This window comes from Schistocerca serialis, chromosome 8 (genome assembly GCF_023864345.2).
Source record: "Schistocerca serialis cubense isolate TAMUIC-IGC-003099 chromosome 8, iqSchSeri2.2, whole genome shotgun sequence".
Lineage (NCBI taxonomy): Eukaryota > Metazoa > Arthropoda > Insecta > Orthoptera > Acrididae > Schistocerca > Schistocerca serialis.
The window spans coordinates 309,310,396-309,328,664 of record NC_064645.1 but is presented as its reverse complement, the minus strand read 5'-3'; positions in this window follow the sequence as shown (position 1 = coordinate 309,328,664).

Genomic DNA, 18,269 nt, shown 5'->3' with positions numbered 1-18,269 from the left:
CGAGTAGGCGTTTTAGCTGCTGTCGCGGCAAATCCGCACATCAGTAGCAGACAAATTGCGCGAGAATTGGGAATCGACATCAATATCGATTGCACCCGTACCATATTTCTATGCACCAGGAATTGCATGGCGACGACTTTGAACGTCGTGTACAGTTCTACCACTGGGCACAAGAGAAATTACGGGACGATGACAGATTTTTTGCATGCGTTCTATTTAGCGACGAAGCGTCGTTCACCAACAGCGATAACGTAAACCGGCATAATATACACTATTGGGCAACGGAAAGACCACGATGGCTGCGCAAGTGGAACATCAGCGATGTTGGCGGGTTAATATATGGTGCGGCATTGTGGGAGGAAGGATAACTGGCCCCCATTTTATCGATGGCATTCTGAATGGTGCAATGTATGCTGATTTCCTATGTAATGTTCTACCGATGTTAGTACAAGATGTTTCACTTTATGACAGAATGGCGATGTACTTCCAACATGATGGATGTCCAGCACGTAGCTCGCGTGCGGTTGAAGCGGTATTGAATATCATATTTCATGACAGGTGGACTGGTCGTCGAAGTACCATACCATGGCCCACACGTTAACCGGATCTGACATCCCCGGATATCTTTCTGTGGGGAAAGTTGTAGGGTATTTGCTATAGCGATCCACGGATAACGCCTGACAACATGCGCCAGCGCATTGGCAATGCATGTGCGAACATTACGGAAGGCGAACTACACGCTGTTGAGAGGAATGTCGTCACACGTATTGCCAAATGCATTGACGTTGACGGACATCATTTTGAGCATTTATTGCATTAATGTGATATTTACAGGTAATCACGCTGTAGCAGCATGGGTTCTCAGATATGATAAGTCCACAAAGGTACATGTATCACATTGGAACAACCGAAATAAAATGTTAAAACATACCTACGTTCTGTATTTTAATTTAAAAAAGATACCTGTTAACAACTGTTCGTCTAAAATTGTGAGCCATATGTTTGTGACTATTACAGCGCCATCTATCACAAAGCGAGAAAAGTGGTCCAACAAAAACATTCATATTTCTTTACGTACTACACGAATATGTAATAAAAAATGGGGGTTCCTGTTTTAAAAAAACGCAGTTGATATCAGTTTGACCTATGGCAGCGCCATCTAGAGGGCCAACCATAGCGCCATCTGGTTTCCCCCTTCAAGCCAGACAAGTTTCGTTCTTTGTAGTTTTTTCGTTTGACGCTTATTTCGTCAGATATTTGGTCCGGTCACGATCAATGGACCACCCTGTATATACTATATGCGTACGGTAAAAACGGAAACGTGAACTACGGCGACATTACCAAACACCTCCAAACAAGACCAACGTACTGTTACTGTTTCCTTGGCTGCCGAAGGCGAAGCTCCAATCGACATCCATCGGAGAGTGAAGCATGTTTGCGGGCTAGTATATCAGTCTGAAACCACCGTTGTGTAATGGTGCGCCAAGTTTCGTGGTGGTCGCGATTCGACACAAGGTGTCGGTCGATCTGGGAGACCAGCCGCATCCACGACGGAAAAACCACAAGCGGGCGGTTCGTAATGCTATTGGGACGGGCCGGAACATAATAATTCGTGTGCTAGCAAAGGATGCCGATATCAGCTTTACCAGTGTTCAACACTTTATTCAGCAGTCAGGCTACCATAAGGTCTACAACCAGTGTACACCAAGCGTAGAATCACCAACAAAAAGCAAATCGGATGGCTGTTTGTCTGAAGCACCTGTCGAGACTGAATGTTGAAGGCAAGGTATTCTTTGAGCACAATGTTTCAGGCGGCAAAAACTGGTGCCGCCACCGCGAATTAGAACCGAAAGCATTAACAATACATTGTTGTCATTCATCGTCTCTTCGTCCAAAGAAGTTCAGGAGTCAGCAATCTGTTCAACCTGTTGTTTGATTACCAGAGGCTATTGCTTATTGATTTCAAGGAGCGTGGTCTCTCTTTCAGTGCATAACGGAGCTGCGCAACTCTGGAGAAATTATTCAGTATAAGTAAGGCGAAATGTTCGTGAAAACTGTTACAGAGCGAGCTGCTGCTTCATGATAGCGCACGTCCCCACATCGAAAATGTCGCAATGTACAAGTTTCGCCAACTCGTGTGGGAGCCACTTGAACACCCGACCTACAGTACTCCTCATCCTATTGGATTATCACGCCATCGCTCTCTTAAAATAAGACCTTGACAAATAAGCGATACCTGTCGGAGGATTTGTATCAGGTAGTTGCGGACCTCGTCAACCAGCAAGACTTTTCGTTTTAGTTAACAGTTGCCTTCAGCCTGATGCGTCAGTGGGATGTTATCCTCAATGCTCACTGCGATTTTTCCTGACTGGCATACCGATTCTGGACTGTACGGCCTTTGAGCAGAAACTTTCTGATCGTCCTTAATAAAATTAGATAACTGACAGGCATATGTGACTGAGCTTAAGTTGACATTTTATATGATTACGATCCTTTTTTTTTTAGTAACTATCATCTACTTAGTAAGTATTTGTTTAGGTAGTCCGTTCTAAAAACACACATTTTCTTCAGCACCAAGTTTCCACAGCTCACATTACGCGCTCCACTCTTAAGTAGAGCAAACACAGACTGAACCATTAAAGTCTCCTATGGAAAATATTAAAGTTGAGAGCTTTCATCTATACTTGTGTGAGGATTTGGTGTCATCTAATCTGTCATGGAACGTTCTACGGAACACAACATTTTAAGACCTTCCTGCAGTATACCAGGAAAGTCGACCCCGCAAAAATTATTTGTAACAGATGTATGAAAAGGCTATTGCTGGTATTAAAACAGACATTAGTGACCAGTGCATTTGGCTTTCAGTCGACGAGACTACTGACGTCTATGGCAGAGCTTTCTCAACCTGCAAAAATGTACTGAGAGACAGTAGAAAAAGTTTCATAATACACAGCTTGGAAGTGTGGTTCATTCTGTACTGCAATTTCAAAATGTACACTACTGGCCATTAAAATTGCTACACCACGAAGATGACGTGCTACAGACGCGACATTTAACCGACAGGAAGAGATGCTGTGATATGCAAATGATTAGCTTTTCAGAGCATTCACACAAGGTTGGCGACACCTACAACGTGCTGACATGAGGAAAATTTCCAGCTGATTTCTCATACACAAACAGCAATTGACCGGCGTTGCCTGGTGAAGTGTTGTTGTGATGCCTCGTGTAAGGAGGAGAAATGCGTACCTTCACGTTTCCGACTGATAAAGGTCGGATTGTAGCCTATCGCGATTGCAGTTTATCGTATCGCGACATAGCTGCTCGCGTTGGTCGAGATCCAATGACTGTCAGCAGAATATGGAATCGGTTGGTTCACGAGGGTAATACGGAATGCCGTGCTGGATCCCAACGGCCTCGTATCACTAGCAGTCGAGATGACAGGCATCTTATCCGCATGGCTGTAACGGATCGTGCAGCCACGTCTCGATCCCTGAGTCAACAGATGGGGACGTTTGCAAGACAACAACCATCTGCACGAACAGTTCGACGACGTTTGCAGAAGCATGGACTATCAGCTCGGAGACCATGGGTACGGTTACCCTTGACGCTGCATCACAGACAGGAGCGCCTGCGATGGTGTACTCGACGACGAACCTGGGTGCACGAATGGCAAAACGTCTTTTTTTCGGATGAATCCAGGTTCTGTTTACAGCATCACGATGGTTGCATCCGTGTTTGGCGACATCGCGGTGAACGCACACTAGAAGCGTGTATTCGTTATCGTCATACCGGCGTATCACCCGACGTGATGGTACGGGGCGCCATTGGTTACACCTCTCGGTCACCTCTTGTTCGCATTGACGGCACTTTGAACAGTGGACGTTACATTTCAGATGTGTTATGACCCGTGGCTCTACCCTTCATTCGATCCCTGCGAAACCCTATATTTCAGCAGGATAATGCACGACCGCATGTTGCTAGTCCCGCACGGGCCTTTCTGGATACAGAAAATGTTCTACTGCTGCCCTGGCCAACACATTCTTCAGATCTCTCACCAATTGAAAACGTCTCGTCAATGGTGGCCGAGCAATACGCCAGTCACTACTCTTGATGAACTGTGGTATCGTGTTGAAGCTGCATGGGCAGCTGTACCTGTACACTCCATCCAAGCTGTGTTTGACTCAATGTTCAGACGTATCAAAGCTGTTGTAATAACATAACAAATTGCGTAAAAATCTAATCACATGTCAGTTCTAGTATAATGTATTTGTCCAATGAATATCCGTTTGTCATCTGCATTTCTTCTTGGTGTCGCAATTTTAATGGCCAGTAGTGTAATATGATTGTAGCATTAGGCCTCGGCCTGTGGTCATACTCAGGTACGCATCACAAGTTTGTGTTTCTGTGTGAGTGACATATGATAGGATTTTTTCCGTAAAACGCATCCCATTACTATATTATCAAAAGAGAAGATAGTTGTAGCACTGATAAGGATCTCAACTGCTTGTGAATTTTTCCAAGTTTCGACATAGGGAGTAATTAGTCACCCATTTTCCACAAATAACTAGAATGGCTCTGTCAAAAATATAATCACTATATTGGAGTCCATTACACTTTCCATTGAAGGACTCCGAAAACGCTAAAATCAGTTTTACAAAAGCCCAATAATGCGGGCGCTAGTCATCACCAATATTCGCTGCTTAGCATTGGTCCCAGGGCAGCCACACAACAATGAAAAAAAATCACGCGTCCTGACTCTGCCGTTGCTTAGCAATTGTCTGCTTTGAGAGCTCAAGCTATTCGGGCGTGTGTCAGAGTTCTTTGAGGGGAATACACTGACAAATAAGTTTGTTGCCGATCTTTGGGAATAGAAGTTAAAGAAGACTTTGAAAGAAGGTTAAATATTGAAGAAAAGCAGACTTGTGACGAAAAACAATGGAGGTAAGTGAGCAATCCATATTCAGCCATCATAACACGTCTACGCTGAAATCTGATACTGTAGGCAACAACTTCAAAAGTTGAATGCTGCGTGTTCTGATCGAAATAAGATACAGCGCGAATCTGAGCAACACCAAAACCACTTCCAAAGTTTTTATGGATATTTCCTTAGAGTTTTGGCGTGGGAGTCTCCTGTGAATCGCTCACCACTATGCTTCGACAAATACGCTCCGCAAACCGCTTTACGGTGTGTGACAGAGAGTGCTTCAGCAGTCCTTCCCTCTCTCTTGTATTCGCACGTCGTACAGGGAAGGTCTCCTGTAAACGAACCATCGTAACGACTCCAATTGCTCTGACCTCCCAGCCGTTAGCATTTCGTGAGAAAATGTTCTCAAGAATCTTCCGCGTGTATGCTTTTGGAATTTATACAGTACCATCTTCGTGATGTACAACGACATCTTGTGGCGTCTGCGACTGCAGTGTGTATTTTGAGCACATTCGTAACTTTCTCCCGTCTACTCAACAATCCTTCAACCAAACGTACCGACCTTAGTTGAATCTTCTCAGTCACTTATATTAGTCGAACCAGACAAAGGCTCCAGAGTGATCAGCAATTCTTAAAAACCGGTCGAACAAAATGTTTGTGAGTCACTTCCCTCGTGAATGAAGTCTCTGCTTTTACTACAATTAGTTTTATGTGAGTATTTCACTTTAGCCCACTTCGGACAGTTTATCCTAGGTATTTTACCGAAATTGCTGTTTCCAGGGATTTTTCCTCAATAGCGTTATCGAACAGTAATGGATTCCTTCGCCTATTTATACGCCGTGTGTTACAATTCATTTAGTATTTAAGGTCCTGCCAGTCTCTGTACTCGTAATCGATTCTCCCCAGATATTTCTGGATTCCGCTCGCAGCCATCCTACAGCTAGCAGACTCGTCTGCGTGTACCCTCAGTGAGCTTCTGACGTTATACACCTCTGTTTGTAGCAGACTCTTTTGCAGATTTTATTTTCCCTTGAAACGTCGTAATGCATGAGCGTAAAATATATTCCACAATTCTACAACAGACTGACATTAGTATTACTGGCCTGCAATTATGTGCATGTACCCGACGACCCCTCTTGAATACGGGAATGCCTTGCGCTTCTTTTCCAATCGCTTGATGTGAGCAATCTGTGTAGAATGTCGCACTGTCTCACGCATCAACAATGTGTTTCCTCTGATGAACGATTCCAGTTGATTTCCTGTTTCGTGGTCACTTGTTTCAAAACTCTTTGGTATTTTTGCGATGATTCAAAGGAGCAATAGTTGTAAAGCTTCGTGACGAAACATTTCTGGACAGTGAAATACAGCAGTACGGCCTCCTCTCTATCGCCTTCTATTTCTGGACCAGCACGGGTAACTCGCCGACTGATTAGAAGATTTAGATTATTTAAGGGAACCTGCGATGAACTCACACATCTTCATTGGAGTAACACTTCCGGTTGTCTCAGTATGAGCCTGTTGAGTTTCACCAAACTGACAAGGCGAGCAACGGATACTTTTTCGTTAACTCAAATGGAACTAGTTTCAGCAGTTCACAGTGTTCATGCAGTAATCGAGTATGCACGCTGTTAAATTTTAACTCCATTTCAAGCTTGTGCATGTTCCTCCAAACAGCCGTAAACATACGTCCGAAGGAGAAAGGTCTGTTCAATGGTTCATCTGTAACCCTCCGACCCATTTCCATCTTAGATAAATTCTTCGCCATATATGCTAAGCAAACAGATCGCCTTATATCCATTGTCAATCAAATTAATTTTTTTTTTAAATCAGGAGAGAGCGATTTCGATTTGTTTTGCGTTTGTGGCGTGAATGTAAAACTGCAGTAGTAAAACAAGCATCCCAATTAAATAACGTGTTTTGTCAGTACGTAAGAACCTATTTGTCTGATTACCATTAAGTCCTTTTTGTTCAGTACACAAGAAGACGGAAGTGAATTAAAATATGTGGTTAGATGCATCTGAGAAGAATTCTAGGAATAAATAACTGAAAAATGATCTCAGATACTGAATCACTTTCACTATTGCCTCTCATTATCAGAACTTGCTGTTCCACTCTTTGGAACCATACATTATGGGATACTGAATTGACGTGTTTCGTAGGACGGCGTTCATACTGAATGTCATTATCGGCTTAGCTTTAACAGTGCCATTGAAGTTTCTCGAAACTTTTTATAGACGTTTACATGTTCAGTAAAGCATTTATTACATACGGTTTCTTAGGCATTAGAAGGTAAAGACACTGCACAGTACATGTCGCCACCGGATGTACGTATTAATCTTCCTCCCTTCCGCAGCATTTCGCATCTAAGTACGAGGTATAAGACGACAATTTAGATTTTAAAAACTTGTTTGCATGTTCCTAAGATCTTCAGTATTCTTATTCGGACACAACGATATATCAGTCACAAGAAAGGTGTACCATGAATATAATTAGTTAAATGCTCTGAAGTCTGATGCGCATCTTCATCACAAGATGTACGCTGCAAAGTCAACGAATTTTCTGATTCTGCTGCGGCTGCACATTGAGCTGTGTTGTAACACTGATAACTACACTCCTGGAAATGGAAAAAAGAACACATTGACACCGGTGTGTCAGACCCACCATACTTGCTCCGGACACTGCGAGAGGGCTGTACAAGCAATGATCACACGCACGGCACAGCGGACACACCAGGAACCGCGGTGTTGGCCATCGAATGGCGCTAGCTGCGCAGCATTTGTGCACCGCCGCTGTCAGTGTCAGCCAGTTTGCCGTGGCATACGGAGCTCCATCGCAGTCTTTAACACTGGTAGCATGCCGCGACAGCGTGGACGTGAACCGTATGTGCAGTTGACGGACTTTGAGCGAGGGCGTATAGTGGGTATGCGGGAGGCCGGGTGGACGTACCGCCGAATTGCTCAACACGTGGGGCGTGAGGTCTCCACAGTACATCGATGTTGTCGCCAGTGGTCGGCGGAAGGTGCACGTGCCCGTCGACCTGGGACCGGACCGCAGCGACGCACGGATGCACGCCAAGACCGTAGGATCCTACGCAGTGCCGTAGGGGACCGCACCGCCACTTCCCAGCAAATTAGGGACACTGTGGCTCCTGGGGTATCGGCGACGACCATTCGCAACCGTCTCCATGAAGCTGGGCTACGGTTCCGCACACCGTTAGGCCGTCTTCCGCTCACGCCCCAACATCGTGCAGCCCGCCTCCAGTGGTGTCGCGACAGGCGTGAATGGAGGGACGAATCGAGACGTGTCGTCTTCAGCGATGAGAGTCGCTTCTGCCTTGGTGCCAATGATGGTCGCATGCGTCTTTGGCGCCGTGCAGGTGAGCGCCACAATCAGGACTGCATACGACCGAGGCACACAGGGCCAACATCCGGCATCATGGTGTGGGGAGCGATCTCCTACACTGGCCGTACACCACTGGTGATCGTCGAGGGGACACTGAACAGTGCACGGTACATCCAAACCGTCATCGAACCCATCGTTCTACCATTCCTAGACCGGCAAGGGAACTTGCTGTTCCAACAGGACAATGCACGTCCGCATGTATCCCGTGCCACCCAACGTGCTCTAGAAGGTGTAAGTCAACTACCCTGGCCAGCAAGATCTCCGGATCTGTCCCCCATTGAGCATGTTTGGGACTGGATGAAGCGTCGTCTCACGCGGTCTGCACGTCCAGCACGAACGCTGGTCCAACTGAGGCGCCAGGTGGAAATGGCATGGCAAGCTGTTCCACAGGACTACATCCAGCATCTCTACGATCGTCTCCATGGGAGAATAGCAGCCTGCATTGCTGCGAAAGGTGGATATACACTGTACTAGTGCCGACATTGTGCATGCTCTGTTGCCTGTGTCTATGTGCCTGTGGTTCTGTCAGTGTGATCATGTGATGTATCTGACCCCAGGAATGTGTCAATAAAGTTTCCCCTTCCTGGGACAATGAATTCACGGTGTTCTTATTTCAATTTCCAGGAGTGTATTTACAATAAACGCAACTAGCAGTTATTTTGCGAATCTCAAGTGTCTGATCACGATATACTTACTATCAGATTATTTTCTGATATTTATGATTAATGCAATGAAAGAAACTGTTTAGCTTTGTTGGTCGTAGGAATCGTTCATTGCTTGATGGAGAGAACCCAGAGAGATGGATGGATATCGATGCTAACCGTGGCCGATTTACTCTATGACGCACTGATAATACTCTTCACTCTTTACTCTTCATCTCTGAACAAAACAATGAAAGGTTTTAGTAAGCTCCAGGTAGGAAGTAAGATGATGCAAAGTTGATTACTAGGACGAAAACTATCGACTATGGATCCTAAAATTTACCACCTGATTTCTAGAGCTGTGTTGGAGCTTCATCCTATGCTGTGAAACTCTAGATATCAGACGCGGAAATTTGGTTTTGACGTCTCGTCGACTTTCGGATTGGACAAATATCTACCATTAAATGGATCATAAACTTTTCAGGTGAACCATTCCGGCATTTGCTTGAAGCGGCTAGAGGAAATTAATTCAGTTTCAAGTGAGATCGCTGAATGACGATGTGAGTAGCTTTAGACGTATGAAACTCCAGTGCGTTAACCCCTCCGCCAACACTGCAACATGGCTACATCTTTACAAGAGTTGTGTGTTGGAATTTGCGTGAGGTCAGTCCATTGTTCACGTCCAACGTGCATTTCGCCGCCGATACAGCAAGAAGCCACCTCTGCACTTGTAGATTTATTTCTGGTGTACAAAATCCTAGGAAGTTGGTTGCATACGCACAGGGAACGGCATTGGTCGGCTACGCACGTGTGATGAAAAGGTCGAGCATATCCGAGATGCATTCACACAGAGCCCTCGCAAGTCCGCAAGAAGGGAAGGACAGTAATGTAAAGTTCCTCAACAACAGTGTGGCATGCTCTGAAACAACGTCTGCATATGAAGCCTTACAAGTTTCCGTTGCTGCAGCAATCGCGTCCTGCGGACCATTAGAGAAGATACGAATTTAACATTTCATTTCTCCACAATATGTCAGTGGATACTTTTTCCCGAACGTCTCAACTTCTCAGACGAATGGATGTTTTATCTATCTGGTAAAGTAAACTGCCATAATGTAACTTGGGGATCGCAAAATCCTATCGTCGCCTTCAAACACCAAAAATGAATGTGTTTTGTTCCGTTTCTGTTCGGAGTGTTTATAAACCTTTCCTTAATGCAAAGGAAACATTGACAGGAATATCATACCTGAACATGACGCAAAATTGGTTGTTTCCTCAACTTTACGAAGACTCGAATGACCATATTTTTATGCATGACGGTGCCAGCCTCACTTTCACCTTAATGTGCAGAGTTATTTTAAGAACACCATCCCATAACGCTTGACTGGAAGAGGTGAACAACAAGATCTTGTTCATTCCTTTTGGCCTCCCGGGTCACCAGAACTCACACTTTGAGATTTATTTCTCTCGGAGTGCATAAAACAAAGAATCTTTGCGCACCTACGGCAGCTACTCTTCAACAGCTGATTAACTGTTGAAGCTGCCGCCTTGATAAACAGGAACCTCTTGACTCGTGTGCAGAATGAAATGGACTACCGTTTCAATGTTTATCCAGCAAAGTGGATGGTACAGTGTCATTGCGAAGACAAAACTTTCAACCTCTCGCTATCCAGTGACGTGCGTAAAGTGTTTTGTCTTTCATAGTTTGTCTTTAATAAACAACTGATATTTGTTCTTTCTTTATGAATCAACGTGTATGTTCAGCTGTCACATCGGCTTTAATCAGTGCACAGTAGGCAAAGTGTAATGTGAAGAAGGCGTTATCAGGAGAGGCAACACGCACGTTGGGCTTAATTTTCTTCCACTTTTAGTATTGCTAACCGAGGCTTCCGCTTTACAGTTGATCACAGGAAACTAGCGATTTCGATTAATCACGCTATGTCCTCTGGCAACCCGATGAATGGGTTTGGTTTGCCAAATGGCTAGAGAATGTGAGCTGCCCTTATGTTGAGTGCCACATATGATATATAGAATATAACACTAATAACACAAATGCTTAGTACTGCGTGAGTAGATACTCGATAATGTTACTCATTCGAACAAAGTTTCAAGTTTGACCGCGGTCGTGTGCTAATGGAAACTTATCCGACAAAATTTCGTCACCAGGAAAATTACTTATTGGCAGGGGGCGCGCTTATTTTTAGTCGAAACAATGTAATTTTGGTTGTAAAGTAAATCGGTAGTTATGTACTCTGTAGATCTAAAATGGTCGCCAGCCGATTTAGATAAAGTGATTCCAAGAAAAGTAGCTGCCGGATTTTACTTGGGACTGAAATATGTTTTGTATGGTGAGTAGGAAACCATAGTGTAACCTATGACGTACTGGTTAGTAGTTTGCCACGCTCAGCGCAGAAAAAACATTAAAAGTTCTTGGCAACAACCACCTCTCTCTGACGTACACTTGCTGTTTTTTATCACAACACCAAAATATTTGTAAATGTCTTTATTTCTAGAGCCCAGGTCCTACTTGACCCGGATACACCTTTAAACTGCTTTTTACAAGGAAAATAATGCGCGGGTTCATGTTAGCCAAACCCTAGAGTTACTTGGACCCAAATTTCAATATTTTTTAATCACATACAAAAAATAAAATTTGGTCAGAAACAAATGTAAACTGCTAGAAAAATATCACAAATATAAAAGAATTTAGGATATCGCCATAATTAATGGTTTTAGACTATCATGTGGTACTAAATATACAAAAATTTTTACTTCTTGGGTCCAAGTAACTTCAGTTTACGGTACTTTCCGTTATCCTTGTTTTGCTTTTGTTGATGTTCATCTTATATCTTCCTTACAAGACACTGTCCATTCCGTTTAACTGCTCTTCCAGATCATTTGCTGTCTCTGACAGAGTTACAGTGTCATCAGCAAACGTCCAAGCATTTATTTCTTCTCCATGGATTTTAATTCCTACACCAAATTTTTCTTTTGTTTCCTTTATTGCTTGTTCAGTATACAGATTGAATAACATCGGTCATCGGCTACAACCCTGTCTCACTCCTTTCCCAACGACTGCTTCCCTCTCATGCTCCTTGACTCTTATAACTGCCATCTGGTTTCTGTAAAAATATGGAATTAAAAGAAGCGTTCAAGAGTGGGATTAAAATTCAGGCGGATAAGGTAGCAATAATAAGATTCGCTTATAATTTTGCTATCTTCTGTGAAAGTGAAGATGAATTACAGGGTATTTAACATGGAATCAACAATGTAATGATTACAGAATGTGGACTAAAAGTATCACACCACGACCCCATCCCCCGCACAGAAATTTACTGCAACTAACACCACAGATTTTACTATGAGCGGTTACTCATACGTTAGGTACAGTCACACTTGCTTTTCATAGATAACAACATTAGTTCATATCAAGCTGCGATGGGAGATAATTTTTACTTGATGGAATATATTGAGCGCCTGAACTGACAACAACGTCAATAATCTGAAAAGTATTAACCATGTATATGACACCTCACTAAAAAACCACTGAGAACATGTACACCTCTTGCTAATTATTGCATTGTTGCGGAAGAACTTTCCTATAAGCATCTTTTTTTACTTAGATGGGAATTTTGAATTCTTAACATTGGTAATTTCGTGTCTTCGATATTTTTTGAGGTAAATATCATTTGAAAAGTTTAGCTTCTTCTGTAGCTCTTTATTCATGGTGCCGCATGCGTTCTGTCATTTCTTGACTACCGTCTACTTTTGTGTGCGGGTGTAGTTTCTGATATGAGACCCAATCTGCATCTTCCACCATGGTATTTATACCTTCCCCCCTTGATTTGAAACGATCTTGTTAGTTCAATTATTCTACTCTCACTCTTTTCCTCTGTATCTTTCATGCACTGCATGGTACTAGGAAGTCACCAATAGAAGTAATATATGTAGCACTTCCGTAGTACGCGTTACAACTAAAATCTTTCAATCGAATGTGCACATTGTATCTCCTAAAGAGGTTATTTTACAGTGAAACCTGCTATTTACTGCCTCATAGCTCTACACATGTCTAGAACTGTTTAGAAACAGTCTTCTTCCTCCTGTATGATTTCCTTCTTAGTAAATTCGCTGACAAGTTGGAGGTGTCATCATTGTGAACTGTAGTGGACTCTTCGGAGCATGAGATTTATACTTGAGTCGTTCATAACACTCACCCAGTACGGTGCGCCTTCCTAGACCAGAAATAGGTACATGCACACTCCAACTAACGATAGATCCACTCATTGATTCGGCGCATAAAACTCACATATTTCACGTGAATGTTTCCTGTAATCGTGTTTCGTGCTCCTGCAAACTCACTGTTGCCCAAATATGTCAATTCACACGCGTTACGATCACAATAAAATAAACCGAGAAAAGGCACTCGCCAAAGCAACGGGTTATACTCAGCTAAAAATGTGGATAACACTCTAGGTCTCTAGCACCACTAACGCTATTCATGTGGTCTGCACTATAGTGTCGTTGTAAAGCAAAATATTTTTACTTTTTACACAGATCTTCAGGCATCTGCTTGTTCCCATTCTCAGTCCCTAGACTGTGTTAACCTATTTGTCTGCAGCATCCCTCCTTCCAGGGGCAATAGTTCCGCAACGTTTGCTGGAGGACTACTGTCAAATTTGGAATGTAGGAAGAGAGTTTTGGTGGTATGAAACCTGTGTGGGCGGTAAAGGGATAGGGGTACAGTGAGAATATTTACCCGTAAAAGGCAAAGCTTCTGGGGTCGAGCCCCAGTCAAGCACACAGTCGCCGCCCACCAAGGTTTTTCATATCTCCGCACCTCCCGCTTCCGATTGATGGTTCATTCTGGTCTTAATTACAGCTACCTCCGACTACACATCAATTTCATTTCATCTCATTTGTTAAGAGATACGTTTCCTGTATGTTGTGCACATATAAGATATTCCTCGCCTGAACGATCTATAAATTTGATACGAGTTTGTCAGTGGTGAAGTAGTACCGCGTGGTTTTAATTAAAGCCCCAGTCTCAAAACAGTGTAAAAAAAGAACCGCTGTCTAGAAGTACTTCAGACTGGAACGTAATGTTACCGGAGAGGGGGAAAATGACACATGAATTGCAGTAGAGGATAATATGCAAGCGGATTTTCCGAGTTCTATGCAGGGCTGCCACCCTGAATATTTGACCAACACAATTACGTATATAGGGTGGTCCATTGATAGTGACCGGGCCAAATATCTCACGAAATAAGTATCAATCAAAAAAACTACAAAGAACGAAACTCGTCTAGCTTGAAGGGGGAAACCAGATGGCGCTATGGTTGGCCCGCTAGATGGCGCTGTCATAGGTCAAACGGATGTCAACTGCGTTTTTTTAAATAGGAACCCCCATTTTATTACATATTCGTGTAGTACATAAGGAAATATGTATATTTTAGTTGGACCACTTTTTTCGCTTTGTGATAGATGCCGCTGTAATAGTCACAAACGTATACGTACGTGGTATCAAGTAACATTCCGCCAGTGTGGACGATATTTGCTTCGTGAACCATTACCCGTGTTAAAATGAACCGTTTACCAATTGCGCAAAAGATCGATATCGTGTTGATGTACGGCTATTGTGATCAAAATGCCCAACGGCCGTGTTCTATGTATGCTGCTCGGTATCCTGAACGACATCATCCAAGTGTCCGGACGTTCGCCGGATAGTTACGTTATTTAAGAAAACAGGAAGTGTTCAGCCACATGTGAAACGTCAACCACGACCTACAACAAATGATGATGCCCAAGTAGGTAGGCGTTTTAGCTGCTGTCGCAGTTAATCCGCACATCAGTAGCAGACAAATTGCGCGAGAATCGGGAATCTCAAAAACGTTGGTGTTGAGAGTTCTACATTAACATCGAATGCACCCGTACCATATTTCTATGCACCAGGAATTGCATGGCGACGACTTGGAACGTCGTGTACATTTCTGCCACTGGGCACAAGAGAAATTAAGGGGCGATGACAGATTTTTTGCACGCGTTCTATTTAGCGACGAAGCGTCATTCGCCAACAGCGGTAACGTAAACCGGTATAATATGCACTATTGGGCAACGGAAAATCCACGATGCCTGCGACAAGTGGAACATCAGCGACCTTGTCGGGTTAATGTATGGTGCGGCATTATGGGAGGAAGGATAATTGGCCCCCACGTTATCGATGGCAATCTAAATGGTGCAGTGTATGCTGATTTCTTACGTAATGTTTCACTGCATGACAGAATGGCGATGTACTTCCAACGTGATGGATGTCTGGCACATAACTCGCGTGCGGTTGAAGCGGTATTGAATAGCATATTTCATGACAGGTGGATTGGTCGTCGAGGCACCATACCATGGCCAGACGTTCACCGGATCTGACGTCCCCGGATTTCTTTCTGTGGGGAAAGTTGAAGGAAATTTGCTATTGTGATCCACCGACAACGCCTGACAACATGCGCCACCCCATTGTCAATACATGTGCGAACATTACGGAAGGCAAACTACTCGCTGTTGAGAGGACCGTCGTTACACGTATTGCCAAATGCATTGAGGTTGACGGACATCATTTTGAACATTTATTGCATTAATGTAGTATTTACCGGTAATCACGCCGTAACAGCAAGCATTCTCAGTAATGATAAGTTCACAAAGGTACATGTATCACTTTGGAACAACCTAAATAAAATGTTCACACGTACCTACGTTTTCTATTTTAATTAAAAAAAACCTACCTGTTACCAACTGTTCGTCTAAAATTGGGAGCCATGTGTTTGTGACTATTAGAGCGCCATCTATCACAAAGCGAAAAAAGTGGTCCAACTAAAGCAATCACATTTCTTTACATACTACACGAATATGTAGTAAAAAATGGGGGTTCCTATTTAACCTATGGTTCAAATGGCTCTGAGCACTATGGGACTACTTAAACCTAACTAACCTAATGACATCACACACATCCATGCCCGAGGTAGGATTCGAACCTGAGACCGTAGCGGTCGCCCGGTTCCAGACTGTAGCGCCTAGAACCGTTCGGGCACACCGACCGGCTTGACCTATGGCAGCGCCATCTAGCGGCCCAACCATAGCACCATCTGGTTTCCCCCTTCAAGCTAGTCAAGTTTAGTTCTCTGTAGTTTTTTCGTTTGACGCTTATTTCGTGAGATATTTGGCCCGGTCACGATCAATGGACCACCCTGTATACTTCGTCGGCCAAATGCGGTGCCTACATCATCTCGGCGATTGTTTGTCAACAGAAAAATAATTGGCTTTTTTACCGTCTAGTGTCCTGCAGTCAACGCAGAGTTAAAGGGCGAGCAGTCGCAGGCACTTACTGTCGTCGGTGCGATAACGTGTCCACGTAACACCAAGCATGATGTCTTCCACACAAGCGTACTTAGATCGCACGTCAGGCCCTCGACTGTTAGTTATGCTCCGGACTCCGACTGACCGTCACCCACCACGAGTCACTATTTCGTACAAAATTCTTGTCGCTGCTGCTGGATATCGAAAGGTGTCTCCTCTTCCTCTCCGTGAGATGCATAAGACGTTGGACTTCCGTTACCTGCCGAGGGCACCACTATGCAGGATCTACATGTGACTGCCAACAAGGACACAGTCTCATACGCCGTGTCGTTTATCATCCATTCTCCTTGCCACTTCGGCATTCACTGACATTCGTCCTCAGAAGCTACACCCAGTTTAGTTCTTGCTAAGGGTACCTCGTAATCGGCTGCCCATTGAAGACTGAAATGGCTTCGTCTGTCTATAAAATGTACCGTAACCATTCATTTCCGACGTCACTGTAAGCAAGAAATTATGGAGCAAATTTTTTCTTACTAGCATATCACCTTGCAGCATTTCCTAACCTGCGCAATTTTGTATAGGTATTAATGAACAATCTTTCGCAGAATATTATGACTGTACAGACAGGCATGTCCTAAGTTTGGGTAATTCCTCATACACTGCGTATTTGCACACCACGGTCGGACCCCTACAAAGCTGTGGCCATATCGTCTACTGTCGTAGGATCAATAAAATATGGGGTCTATAGAGGACTTTATCTCAAAAACAGAATTTATTAATAAACTTTATAAATAATGCTAAGGCAAAGAATGTGATTTTCCACATTTTAAGAGGACACTGAAACCAAGAATGTATATGGTCCACTGGCACTTCTCTTTGTAGCTCGATAATGTGTTAGTAAGATGCTACCATGATGACACTTGAGTGTGCTTATTTTTGTAATTGTAAAGGAATAAACACCAACGGCAGTGAAAAAACTGGTTCGCTTCAGATCACCAAAATTAAGCGCTGTCGGGCTTGGCTAGCACTTGAATGGGTCACCGTCCGGGTGTGCCGAGTGCTGTCGGCAAGTGTAATGCACTCAACCCTTGTGAAGCACACTTAGGAGCTAACTGATTGAGAAGTAGCGACGCCGGTCACGAAAACTGACAAAGGCTGGGGTAGTGGTGTGCTGACCACATGCCCCTCCGTGACGCATATGGGCTGCGGATGACGGGCCGGCCGGCCAGTACTGTTGGGCCTTGAAGGCCTGTTCGGACAGTGTTTGTTTTTCTTTTTTTAAGGCTTAAGAGACATAGCTCACAATGAAACTAACACTGTATGACGCATGTTCTCTGCGTGAATACGAACACACGCCACTTTGTCGTGATATACACCGTCAGCCTTTACTTAGAATGTTGTTTACTGGGGACCAGGGTTCGCGGGAATTCTGGGGAATGAAAGGGCTGATCGAGCAGCCAAGGAGGCGTGCCGTGACCGTCAGGTCTTTCAGTGTGCTATCCCACTGCATGCCCTCACCTAGCTGTTGAGGTGTAAAGTCCTGTGTCGTTGGGAACATGAGTGGCTAGAAGTGACCGACAACAACCTCCGTGTGATTAAGCCCACAACTCGGCAGTGGCGTTCTTCCTTCCAGCCACGACGACGAGACGAGGTCATCCTTACTCGTCTTCGCATTGGCCACAGCCCTATGACGCATGGATTTTTACTCCGGCGGGAGGACCCTCCGATGTGTGGTGCTTGTGGCGTCCAGATCACGGTGCATCACATTTTATTGGACTGTATTTTATTTGCTGACCAGCGGAATGCAGTGGATTACTGGCGGATCTGCAGCGTATTTAATGCAATACTCAAACGAATGTGATTCGGGTTTTAAAGTTCTGTGAATTGTCCCACTTTTTAACAAGATTTTGGGTAGATATTTTTAATGTGTCAACCGGGTGGCTGGCTCGCCCAAATTTTTCGTA